General features: G+C 48.0%; 1 long non-coding RNA gene across 1 annotated transcript; it reads right to left on the reverse strand.

The window, feature by feature from the left end:
* Window positions 1-458: 458 nt before the first annotated feature.
* Window positions 459-2,707, reverse strand: LOC137444596 (uncharacterized). The gene is made up of 3 exons (XR_010988190.1): window positions 2,611-2,707; window positions 2,270-2,373; window positions 459-554 (listed from the first exon to the last, which is right to left on the reverse strand). It is a non-coding gene; the product is annotated as an uncharacterized lncRNA (long non-coding RNA).
* Window positions 2,708-12,665: the final 9,958 nt, after the last annotated feature.

Here is a 12,665-nt window from a genome sequence, read left to right on the forward strand (position 1 = left end):
TGGGTTAGAAGGGACCTTAAAGATGATCTAGTTCCAACACCCCAGCCAGGGGGTGGGACACCTCCTATTAGATCACATTGCTCAGTCATATAATGGTAGGGCTGGAAGGGATCTCTAGAGATCATCTAGTCCAACCCCCCTGCTAACACAGGTGTGTGTAGATCAGGTTGCCCAGGACTGCAATATCCAGGCAGGTTTTGAAAGTCTCCAGAGAAGGAGACTGCAACCTCTCTGGGCAGCCTGTTTTGGTGCTCCATCACCCTCAAGGTAAAGAATTTTCTCTTTAAGTTCAAGTGAAACCTCCTGGCTGCTAGTTTGTACCTGTTGCTCTTTGTCCTATCACTGGCCACTGCTGAAAAGAGTCCAGCCCCATCTTCACGATCTCCACACTTCAGGTACTGATAAGCATTAATAAGATCCACTCTCAGTCTTCTCTTCTCCAGGTCTCTCAGCCTTCCTTCATCAGAGAGGTGCTCCAGTCCCTTCATCCTCATGGTCCTCCAATGGACTCTCTCCAGTAGTTCTCTGTGTCTCTTGAACTGGGGAGGCTGGAACTGGACACGATATTCAAGGCCTCATCCAACCTGGCTTAGAACACTTCCAGGCTTGGAGCCTTCACAACTACTCGGGGCAACCTCTGCCTCACCACCCTCATGGAGAAGAATTTCCTCCTAATGTCTAATCTAAAGCCAGCTTCTTGCAGTCTGAAGCCATTACTCCTCATCCTGTCACTAGATGCCTTTGCAACATGTCTCTCTAAGGAAGAACTAATTAAAAGGCTGCAGTTCAGGAAAGCTGAAAGTTGGAGAAAACTTGTACATTTAACAGGTACAATGAGGATGACTTCCAGAGAGAGGTGATGGATGCTGAGCTGGGGACACTTTGGCCACAAAAAACAGAGTTCTTACTGCTAACTCCTCTGGGAAGTCAGGGCTTAGATACGTCCATAAACCTATTTTGTTCTGCTAGAGGTCTTGTCCCACCCAGTGCATGGCCTGAACCTGTAACTAGCAGAACACAGCCCATGTTTTCAAAGAAAGGTGATTTTAGAAGGAGTGTCAAGGGAGAAGACAGGAAGAACCTCTTTTGGAGCAGGCTGCAGCCATGCCGTAAAGCCTGGGAGCCAGGCTTTGCACTGAGATAGAGATCTTGGATACATAAACATACTTCTGATAGATATTCTTTTTATATATATTCTTTTATATATATATGTGTTTCTGCTGCATAACACAACAGAAAGCAAAACCCCCAGAGAGAAATGCCCTTGGCAATGTGTGATGAAACCCTTGGCTAGCTCAAGCGCGGCATAGAGATCCTGCTCAGCCCAACTAGAATAAACAGAACAGAATAGAATAGAACAGAACAGAATAGAACAGAATAGAATAGAACAGAACAGAACAGAACAGAACAGAATAGAATAGACTAAACCAGGTTGGAAGAGACCTTCAAGATCATCGCATCCAACCCATCAACCAATCCAACCCACCTAAACAACTAACCCATGGCACCAAGCACCCCATCAAGTCTCCTCTTGAACACCTCCAGTGATGGTGACTCCACCACCTCCCTGGGCAGCCCATTCCAATGGGCAATCACTCTCTCTGTATAGAACTTCTTCCTAACATCCAACCCAAACTTCCCCTGGTGCAGCCTGAGACTGTGACCTCTTGTTCTGGTACTGGCTGCCTGGGAGAAGAGACCAACCTCTGCCTGTCTACAACCTCCCTTCAGGTAGTTGTAGAGGGCAATGAGGTCTCCCCTGAGTCTCCTCTTCTCCAGGCTAAGCAACCCCAGCTCCCCCAGTCTCTCCTCACAGGGCTTGTGTTCCAACTCTCTAGGACATTTCCTCAACCTACCCCTGAAAACTCAATGTGCAGAACATGGGGTTTGCAATCTGTTAGCTGTACTTATTAAAGAACTTTTGTACTATTAAAGGACTTTCCATAACACATACAGATACCATCTTGTCACGGCCTAAAATACACTTTATACAACAGTTTCCTCAAAAAAAAAAAACCCAAAACCATCCAACAAAAAATTTGTTTCGAGCTGCAGGATGATGACAGACTTCAGTGGGATTAAGCAATTTCTCTCAGCATTTTTGTGGGTTTAACTAAACCCAAAGATTACAAGCAGGAAGGAAAGAACCACCCCCAGAATTTCCATCTGAAAAAAAAAACCAGAAAGGAGAAGAAGAAAAAACAAAAAAAGTGAAGAAACATTCTGAAAGAACTATAGAAGGTAAACAGTCTGCTTAGATGTGACATACCATAGCCTTGACCTCCCACCAACAATTCTCTGTTATTCTCATCTTGACCCATAGATGATAGAGGTTTCTTCTTGCCCAGCAGCTCCAGCTCTTTCTGCAGGTCTCTGCTTTCCAAGCATGCAACAGGAGAAGAGAGAGGAAAGCAAAATGCAGTTTAAATAAATGGATCAGAAACCATTTGTATCTGTGAGCACCAAAAGATGGACTAAGACTACAGTCAGTGAGTCACTCCTAGTCACAGAGGGGGGGGAAAAAAAACACCCCCACATACAGGTCTGAAGAAGTCAGATAGAGTGATTGCACCAGCTTCATTATGGGAATCTCAGATTAAAGCATCTCACCTGCAGCTCCGGGAGCACTGTGCAGCCCTCCAGACAACAGGGTTAGGTTATTTGGAATGCACAACACATCCAATTGCTAAGCCTGGAAAAAAAAAAAAGAGAGAAAAAGGAGGATAAACCTGCTGGGTGCTTTTGTTAAAACAGTGGAGGAAAAAGAATTAGTCATCTGACACAGATACCCATGTTGCAAAATGAGAGGTGAAGCCTGCCAGGATGGATGTAGCTGTACTTGTGAAGAGCCCATCAGTGATGGGGCTACTATCCAAAAAAAATGAAACCATAAACTTGATTGCTAGAAAAAGGACCAAAGATCAGCTAAAATTCACAGAGGAGCTTCTGCATCATCACACAGAGCATGAGGACTACGGTGTTAGCGATCTATGCATCCTGGATATATGCTGGGGTATCGCAGAATCACAGGGGCTGGAAGAGACTTCTGGAGATCCTCTAGTTCAAACTCCCCTGCTAAAGCAGGGACACCCAGAGCAGCCTGTCCAGGATCACAATGACCAGGCAATCTCTCCAGAGAAGGAGACTCCATCACTTCTCTGGGCAGCCTGTTCCAGTGCTCTACAACCCTCACAGATATTCCTCCTGATGGCAAGGATGTCACTGTCACCATTGATGGTGTGGGCAGGTACCAGGGATATCTTGGACTGGCCTCCGTGGCAGGTGGGAAACAGATTGAAGAGCTGGATTCTGGAACTAGATTAAGGAACACAGTTTGGAATCAAAGGCAGAATGAAGAGTCCTCCTCAGACACTGACCATTAAAGCAGGGCCTGGTGATCCCTCAGCTGTATACTGAATATGATGTCCATGGGATGGAATCCTTTGCTGGTCATTTTAGGGTCACCTGTCCTGTCTGCTCCTCCCTGCAGACACCTCTTACTTTACTGCACCCCAATGTGGTATACAAGATTTAGCAGTGACCTTGCTCTGCACAAGAGCAAGGAGAAGCAGAAGCTCCCCAACCCTTGGTATCAACTCTAACCCATCAGAGTGATCACTGCTAGAAGCAGCTCCTGTCTGTGAGAACATGCCATGAACTTCAGAAAGTGCCATCACTGAGAAGAGACTGAGCTGAGAAATCAAATCCCTAAACAGAATGAGTTCTGTTCTAGCTCAAACCAGGACAATTGTGCAGCACCCAGTCACACCAGGACTACCTCAGCCACTGCCCAGACTGTTGTCAGACATTAGCAGTAGAGATTTTTAGGGCCACTTCTCAGTTTCTTTGTCACCCTTTATTGGTTGTCTGCGGACCACTTTCATATCGCAAAGAGGGGATGCTGTCACTAGAGAGAAATCTCAACACAAATGATGCTCACACACCACACATGATTCATCAGGTTAATGCAGCAAACCTCACTGAAACAGTGTCTTGATAGATGAATCCTTGCTAGGACCTGAAAACTGGCGACTTTGTAATGACTCATGAAAAAAAAACCCAACCAACCAAACAATAAATTCTAGGATATTAAATATGAAATAAAGTACAAAGAGTGAAGTAAATGATATTTTTTTATGCAGACAAGAAGTCTGCAAAGGGTTTCCCTAGCAAGGCTGGGAAGTCAGATTTAACTTTTCTCTTAAACAAGCAGTAAAAAAGGAAACACATTTTCTTTTAACCAAGTTGTTGCAGTTATTAGCTGCTTGTGACATGGTCACCAAGGAGTTAAGGCCCAAAAGCCAGCAGTCTTTCCAAGGTGCCCTGCATTCTCCAATACTTGGACTGGGAGCCACTGAGCACATTACCACATGCAAGCCTTTCCCACCAGCACCCGTCCCGCTTTCCCCCTCGCAGTAAATGGCTGGCTCCTGCTCCAGCTGAAAGCCGACCAGATGCCAGAGCCTGGGAGGCTCTTGGAGTGCTGAGCGCTGCTCCGGCGATCTGGGACGGCAGCCAAGCCACGCAGAAAAGGACAAGTCAGGTAACTTTCTTACAGCAGCTGGTTTTCTGCTTCAGCTTTTTCTGATTCCAAATAAGCACATAAACCAAAATGCAACAGAATCTGAGGTCAGGGCAGGAGAAGAATCGAGGAACAGTTTCACAATATTCACAGTATCACTAAGGTTGGAAGAGACCTCAAAGATCATTGAGTCCAACCTGCCACCACAGACCTCATGACTAGACCATGGCACCAAGTGCCACGTCCAATCCCCTCTTGAACACCTCCAGGGACACAGTTGGGTTGAAAGTGACCTTTAAAGGTCATCTACTCTAACACCACTGCAGTCAGCAGAGACATCTCCAACTAGAGCCAATTGCTCTGAGACCCATCCAGCATGACCCAGAATGGACCCAGAGATGAGACATCTCCCACCTCTCTGGACCTCCTGGGCCAATGTCTCAAGACCCTCAGTATAAACAATTTCTTCCTCCTGTCTAGTCTAAATGTCCCCTCTTTTAGTGTAAAATTGTTACCCCTTGTCCTGTGACAACAAGCCCTGCTAAAAGTCTGCCCTCATCTTTCTTACAGGCTCCCTAAAGTAGGATGCAGTAAGGTCTCCCTGGAGCCTTCTCTTCTCCAGGCTGAACTACCCCAGCTCTCTCAGCTTGTCCTCACAGCAGAGGGGTTCCAGCCCTCAGATCATTTTTATGACTTCCCACAGACATGCTCCAACAATTTCACATCTCTCCTGTGCCAAGGACTCCAGAGCTGGACACAGCACTGTAAGTCAGGGCTTCACCAGGTGGAAAACCTGGTCTAAAACTTGAGTTTGTAATTTGCTAGGACCTTTGCTAAATGGCACACCACAGCTCCTCACACATTTTTGCAAGTGTAATTTGCTCATTTTTCAGCTGACCTACTTCCAGCCAGGCTTGATATTAAAGAGATCTTTCCATATGCCAACTGCATATTTGTGTGTGCCCACCACACACAAAGCTCTGCTTTGGTAACTTGGGCCACACAAAGCATCTGTAATATTACTAAGCAGTAAAATGCAAGAGAGATGTTTATCTACAGGGTCTTCTCAGGTTGGGAAGAAGCTCTGAAGGTGGCATCCAAACAGAGCTGGGAGTAAAACAACTTATCTCTAAAACCAGAGAGACCCAAGAAGAAAGAGTAGCTCTTTCTTGTTCAAGTGGCTGAACAGGCTTCACGGCATCATGTCCCTGGCTGTAGCACAGCGTTGGTAAACCACATGTCCAAGGGGACAAAAGATCTGTGTGGTGTCTAAAATGGCACAGAGAAAGCAGTGGGATGGTGGAACTTAGTTGAGCAGAGGGCTGCAGGGAAAAAAACCCTCCCCTGCCCACTTGGGTGCCAACAGAGGGGCTTAAAAATCTTGAACCCCCTACAAAAAGCCTTCTAAAAAAATCATAATATTCGCTTATCTTTACCAAAAAGGGAGGGGTTGCAGCCCACCAGAAAGAAAGGCAATGATCCACTGTAGCTTTGCAGGCTCATACCCACACTGTAGATCCGTTAAATACTGTCCAAAGTTCTTCCTGAAGTGACTGGAGCTTTACAATAACACTGTGACCCTGCTTATTCCAGGAGGGCTCCTCCCAGCTTTCCCTCAGAATAAGGAGAGAGAAACTGCTCTCACTGGAAGGCCATTGCTGTGAGTTCACATAATCCTACTTCCTGGAGTCACTACTCGCTCAAAAGAATAGTGTAGAGGCGATTGGGAACAGTCAGCATGGCTTTGCCAAGGGCAAATCCTGCCTGACCAACCTGGTGGCCTTCTATGAGCAGGTGACAAAATTAATAGATGAGGGGCGAGCAACTGATGTCGTTTACCTGGACCTGAGCAAAGCCTTCGACACTGTCCCACACCACATCCTGGTCTCCAAACTGGTGACACATGGGTTTGATGGGTGGACCACAAGATGAATAAGGAACTGGCTTGATGGCCACACCCAAAGAGTGGCTGTCAATGGGTCCATGTCCCAGTGGAGGCCAGGGACAAGCGGAGTCCCTCAGGGATCAGTCCTGGGACCAGGCTTGTTCAACATCTTTGTGGGGGACATGGACAGTGGCATTGAGTGCACCCTCAGCAAGTTTGCTGATGACACCAAGCTGTGTGGTGCAGCAGACACGCTGGAGGGAAGGGAGGCCATCCAGAGGGACCTTGACAGGCTGGAGAGGTGGGCACAAGCCAACCTCATGAAGTTCATTAAGAGCAAGTGCAGGGTCCTGCATCTGGGTCGAGGCAATCCCAGGCACAAATCCAGGCTGGGCAGTGACTGGCTGGAAAGTAGCCCTGAGGAGAGAGACTTGGGGGTGCTGGTGGACAAAAAGCTCAACATGAGCTCTCAATGTGCACTTGCAGCCTGCAAAGCCAATCAGATCCTGGGCTGCATCAGGAGAAGTGTGGCCAGCAGGTCGAGGGAGGTGATCCTCCCCCTCTACTCAGCCCTGGTGAGACCCCACCTGGAGTACTGTGTCCAGTTCTGGAGCCCCTATTACAAGAGGGATGTGGAGGTGCTGGAACGTGTCCAGAGAAGGGCCACAAGGATGATCAGGGGGCTGGAGCACCTCTCCTACGAGGACAGACTGAAGGAGTTGGGGCTGTACAGTCTGCAGAAGAGAAGGCTCCGAGGAGACCTAATTGTCGCCTTCCAGTATCTGAAGGGGGCCTACAGGAAGGCTGGGGAAGGACTTCTCAGGATCTCAGGTAGTGATAGGACTAGGGGGAATGGAATGAAGCTGGAGGTGGGGAGATTCAGGCTGGATGTGAGGAGGAGGTTCTTCACCATGAGAGTGGTGAGACCCTGGAATGGGTTGTCCAGGGAGGTGGTCGAGGCCCCGTCCCTGGGGGTGTTTAAGAGCAGGCTGGATGAGGCTCTGGCCAGCCTGATCTAGTGTGGGGTGTCCCTGCCCATGGCAGGGGGGTTGGAACTAGATGATCCTTGTGGTCCCTTCCAACCCTGAATGAAACTATGAAACTATGAAACTATAATCAAATGGTAATTTAAGTCTAAATTCCACTTCATGCTTCTAGGAAAACATTGGGCTAAACCACGCTGCTGTTAAACCTCATCCTCAAAAAGGAGCATTACTGCAGCTGTCATTCAACAAAGCTGCAAACAGTAAAGTCAGAATTTGGGCATTTTCATCTCTATGAAGAGATGAAAGATGTGACATTCGAATCTCATATTGTGGTTACAGAGCCCCAAAGAAAGAGCATGGCAGATAAAGCACACAGAGATGTTTAAGCCTGATTATTTTCCTTCTGGAAGATAAACCTACAGCATGAATATGCTGCTAATAGTCTTCCTTGAGTAATGTGTTTACAAGCAATCGCTTTGAAACCATCACTCCTGTGAAGTTTTAGGAAGCTAATTGATTTGCTCCTCACTGGCAAAGACGTGGAAGCTGGAATATTGACAGGAACATCAAGAGAGTTGGAAATGCATTTGCATAAAGTTCACCTCAAATGCAAGGAGAAAAGGGAAATAAATCCACACCAAAGTTTCAGCGCTCTGGGTAAAAGCAGAGGCATTCAAAGCGCCGCTCGCACCGGGCTGCTTCGTGAGCTGCGGGGATGATGGGCTACTCCATCAGTTGCTGTATCACAGCAGACATGATCATGTGGCTCATTATTATTGCTGAATTATGTATGCATGATGAGGGGGGTCAGGAGCAAAATCAGATGCTATTGCAGTTCATCGTGTGCCAGATCACTGGGAAATCTTCAGCAGCTACTGCAGGCAGCACATAGGCTGTATGCCCAGCATCACCTACATCGAGAGATTTCCATTGCACTTGGGACTTCTCTGCCGGCTCATAGTAGCCAAGGATCACAATGATGCATCAGTGTCTTCTATAGTGAGCTGGAGAGTTCAAAAGATCTCAGTCTTTATTCCATGATATTGCAATGATCCAGAATTACCTGGCTGAGAGTCATCAGAAACGAGTGAACGCTTCAGGGTCTGGCAACCACCCAGGCGTGAGCGAGAGCAGGATCTAATTCTCCTGTCATTTAGCATCATTGATGTGTGTGAAATGAGTTACAGAATACCAGCATGCTGGGGATTCGAAAGGAATGCTGGGGAGCATCTAGTTCAACCCACCTGCTACAACAGGGTCTCTCACAGCAGATGGCCCAGGGTCACAATGTCCAGGCAAGTATGAAATCACTCCAGAGAAGAATCCACCACCTCTCTGGGTAGCTCAGTCCAGGGCTCTGGCACCCTCATAGGAAGCAATTTCTTTCTCCTGGTCAGATGGAAGCTCTGGGTTCCAGTTTATGCCCATTGTCCCTTGTCCCATTGCTGGCCACCACTGAGAACACGTTGTCCCCACCATCCTCTTGACTCCTGCCTTTTAGCTACTGATAAGCATTGAGAAAATCTCTTCTCCAGGCTAAACTGCTCCAGGTCTCTTATCAGAAAGATGCTCCCATCCCCTCATAATCTTTGTAGCCTCTGCTGGACTCTGCTCAGTAGTTCACTGTGTCTCTTGAATTGGGGAGCCCAGAACTGGACACAATACTCCAGATGTGGCCTCAGTAGTGCAGACCAGAAGCAGTGCAGATCAGAAGCAAAGGCACAGGGTAGTGCCAGGCTGGCTCCTCCTCTGCATGGCCTCAGGAAAGTGCAAGGGAAGCTTCAGAGCTGAGTGCTGAAGAGAAAAAACCCAAACAACCCATATATTATATATATATATATGTCTGGTTTTGCTCTGACATAAAATGCACAAGCATTCAAACCCTTAAAGCAGACAGACAGGCTCTTGCTTCACACCAGGAGATGCAGGGATTTCCATACTGAACTGGATATGCCAGTTCCTCTGAAGCCCAAAATAGATTTCAGGGCATTTGCTTGTCTTCATTCACATGCAGGCCCCCCCTACAGTGGGATTTCCTCCTTTTGGAGATGGTTTATCTGGTGCCTGAGTACTTAGTGTTAAAACGACCGAGCCCGAGAGGAGCTGTTTCTGAAGGTCTGGCATGAGGTGGCTCCCAGCAGACTCCCCAAGAAGGGCAGGCACTCCTGGGTGCCATGAGCAGGCTAGGTGACAGGCACATGGGAAGTGAGGTGTCCTCTGCCTCCTATTACTCTTCACTCCCAGCCCAGACAAGTGCTGGAGTCCCCATCTATGGAGGGGTTTAAAAGAGGTGTAGACAAGGTGATGTGGTTTAGTGATGACCTGGCAGGGCTGCATTAAGGGTTGGACTTGGTGATCTTAAAGGTCTTTTCTGACCAAAATGATTCTGCAATGCTTGAATAATGCACAAAACACAGTCAATAGACAGAAGGAAAAACTATCCTGTGAGGGTGTAAAGAGCACTGGAGCAGGCTGCACAGAGAGGTTGTGCAAGTCTCCTCTGGAGAGATTCCACACCCACCTAGACACTGGGCAAGCTGCTGTGTGTGACCCTGCTTTAGCAGGGAAGTTGGGCTAGATGTTCCCTAGAGTTCCCTTCCAAGCCCACCGTACTGGCACTCTGTGACCCCAGCAAATTCTGACTTGCAGCTTACTCACCAGCATTTTCCCAGCCTAACCTGGGGTTGGTAAAGCTGGTTTTGCAGCAGGGTTTTGCAGCAGCATTGTGCAGCAGCAGCACCACAAGTAAACAAACCTGCTCAGAGAGATGGAGCCATCAGCACAGGTAAGCCATCAGAACACAGAGGGTGACCATAGTCTCACCTGGTGACACCCTGAAATGCCCAAGGGACTGAGCAGAGGCTTGCTCTGCCCCCAGGAACCCTGCCAACTGCCGAGGGAGCTCTGCTCATCCCCTGGAGATCCAAGACAGCGGCTAAGTGCTCTTTATCAACACTGGAAAGATGCAAGAGGATAAAAGCAGGGTAACACAAGCTCTGAGATGTGATTTATGGAGGCAAACAACAAAACTGCTATTAGTTTCCAATGGCATTTAAGTTTCAGAGGCCAGCCAAAAAACCATAATAATTAAAATCTCCTCTTTACTGAAATCCTCTTTTCTACAGGAACTTTGCCATGTTGTGCTTAGATGGTGTTGTAACAATAAACAGGCATCTTTGCCTGAAGGGACGGCAGGTACTGCCAAAGCAGCAACATTCAAACCCACAATAACCTTTAACTAATTGCAGAAGCCAAGCCAGGCAGCCCAAATGGGCACAGAGCTGGGGCTCAGGCAGGCTGGGAGTGCATTTGGAGGAGTGATACAGCACAGCCTTTCACCTAGGCGCTGCTGCCAGCTGGCTTGCAGGGAAATCTGACACCACCCAAAAGCCCAGAAACTGCCTCCAGAAAACTCAGCAGCTCTTAGAGCACCCATCCAGCTAAGGGTTTGTGACTTGAAGCCAATGTGTGGTTTCTCAGCCTCTTTAGCAAAGAGAGGGGGCAACCAAGAAGAAGATGGAGGCACAGCCCCCACTTCTGCTCTGAGTGACAGGGGATGCTTGGAAGGGACCTGCTGTGGACAAAGGAAAGGCTGGCAGCAGCACAGTACATGTGCTAAAGAGTGTTACAGAAACAAGAAAGGCAAATGACTCTTTCTAATCAACCTCCCTCTCCTCAGACGACCTACAAAGGGTGACAAAGTGGCTGAAGGAATGGGAACATTTCTCTGACGAGGGAAGGCTGAGAGACCTGGGGCTGTTTAGCCTGGAGAGGGGAAGACTGAGGGGATCTTAGTGCCAGACAATATCTAAAGGGAAGAGGGCCAGAGGATTGGGCCAGATATTTTTCAATGGTAGCCAGCAAGAGGACAAGGGGCAATGGGCACAAACTGGAATCTGAGAGGTTCCATGTGAACAGGAGGGAAAAATTCTTTCCTGTGAAGGCACCAGAGCCCTGGAGCAGGCTGCCCAGAGAGATTGTGGAGTCTCCTTCTCTGGAGAGATTCCAAACCTGCTTTTAGACATGCTTAGTTTTAGACATTGTGATACCTGGGCAAGCTGCTGTGGGAGACCCTGCTTTAACAGGTGGGTTGAATTAGATGATCCCCAGCATTCCTTTCCAATCCCCAGCATGCTGGTACACTGTGACTGAGGCTAGCTGAGAAGTAGAACCTGTGTGAAGCTGCTGAGCTCTGCTCATTGCTTCACACTGGTGAAGACTACTGAAAGCTCGTTGAGCATCAGCCCTGCTGTGGGGTTACTGGGCTAATGGCACCAGTACAGCCACTGGAATATTTTAAGTGGGTCTGAAAACATGTCCCTACTCCAGGGATCACAAGCCTGGCAGTGGGATGATCCAAACAACTGCATTAATGAAGGTTCTTTTGGCAGAGCCTGGGAGCTGGCAGTGGTCACTGTGCCTGAGAGGAAACCTGAGTTCCCCTTAAAAGCCACACTGCAGCACCTGGGGGTAAGACCACAACGCAAAGCCCAGCCCATTCCAAACCTTCCAGGGGGTGTGAACTGAGGCCCTGCTGGACCTGCTCCATGCCTTCGAGTGGCCCTGGCAGTCTGTTGTAACTGAATCCATTTTTAGAACTATGGTTTATCAGCCAAGAGGATTTCATTTGCAATCCTACATTATTTCTAGAAAAATAATTAAATTAGGAGCACCCTGCCCCCAGCCTGGTCCACAAAGCTTTCCCTGGAGATGCTCAATTGAAAGGATCTGGAACTCATCACGGTGCCATCTGCCTCTCTCTGAGAGGAGATCAATCATGCTGAAAGTTTAAACACCCACACTGCCTTAATTTGTTCCTGTGCTCACATCAACCTATTTTAAACAGCAGAAGGGAGGATGTGCTGCCCCTCACCACAGTGGTCAAGCCACAGCTTCCATGGCTGCCAAGCTGTAAACCACGTCTCCTGCTTTTTAATGTCAGTGCTGAGATCGAGATCCTTCTTAGGGAAGACACAGGGACAGAAATGGAGAGCTATGTGTGCCACTAGCTGATGTGTTGCCCTACAACAGGGGTGAGGCAGTAGTGTGCATCCCAATGTGTGGTCCTGAGGATGGATGAGCACTCCTCAAGCCTGCTTTCCTTCTGCCCACACACAGAAACCTTCATGGAATCATAGAATTGTCTTGGCTGGAAAAGATCTTTTAGATCATCAGGTCCAGCCATTAACCCAGCACTGTCAGGTCATCACTAAACCACATCCCTCAGCTCCACATCTATATGTTTTTTAAATCCCTCCAAGGATGGTGTCTC

Source organism: Melanerpes formicivorus, unplaced genomic scaffold (assembly GCF_026170545.1).
Source record: "Melanerpes formicivorus ecotype bairdi unplaced genomic scaffold, bMelFor1.0.p_v2 SCAF_12, whole genome shotgun sequence".
Taxonomy (NCBI): Eukaryota; Metazoa; Chordata; class Aves; order Piciformes; family Picidae; genus Melanerpes; species Melanerpes formicivorus.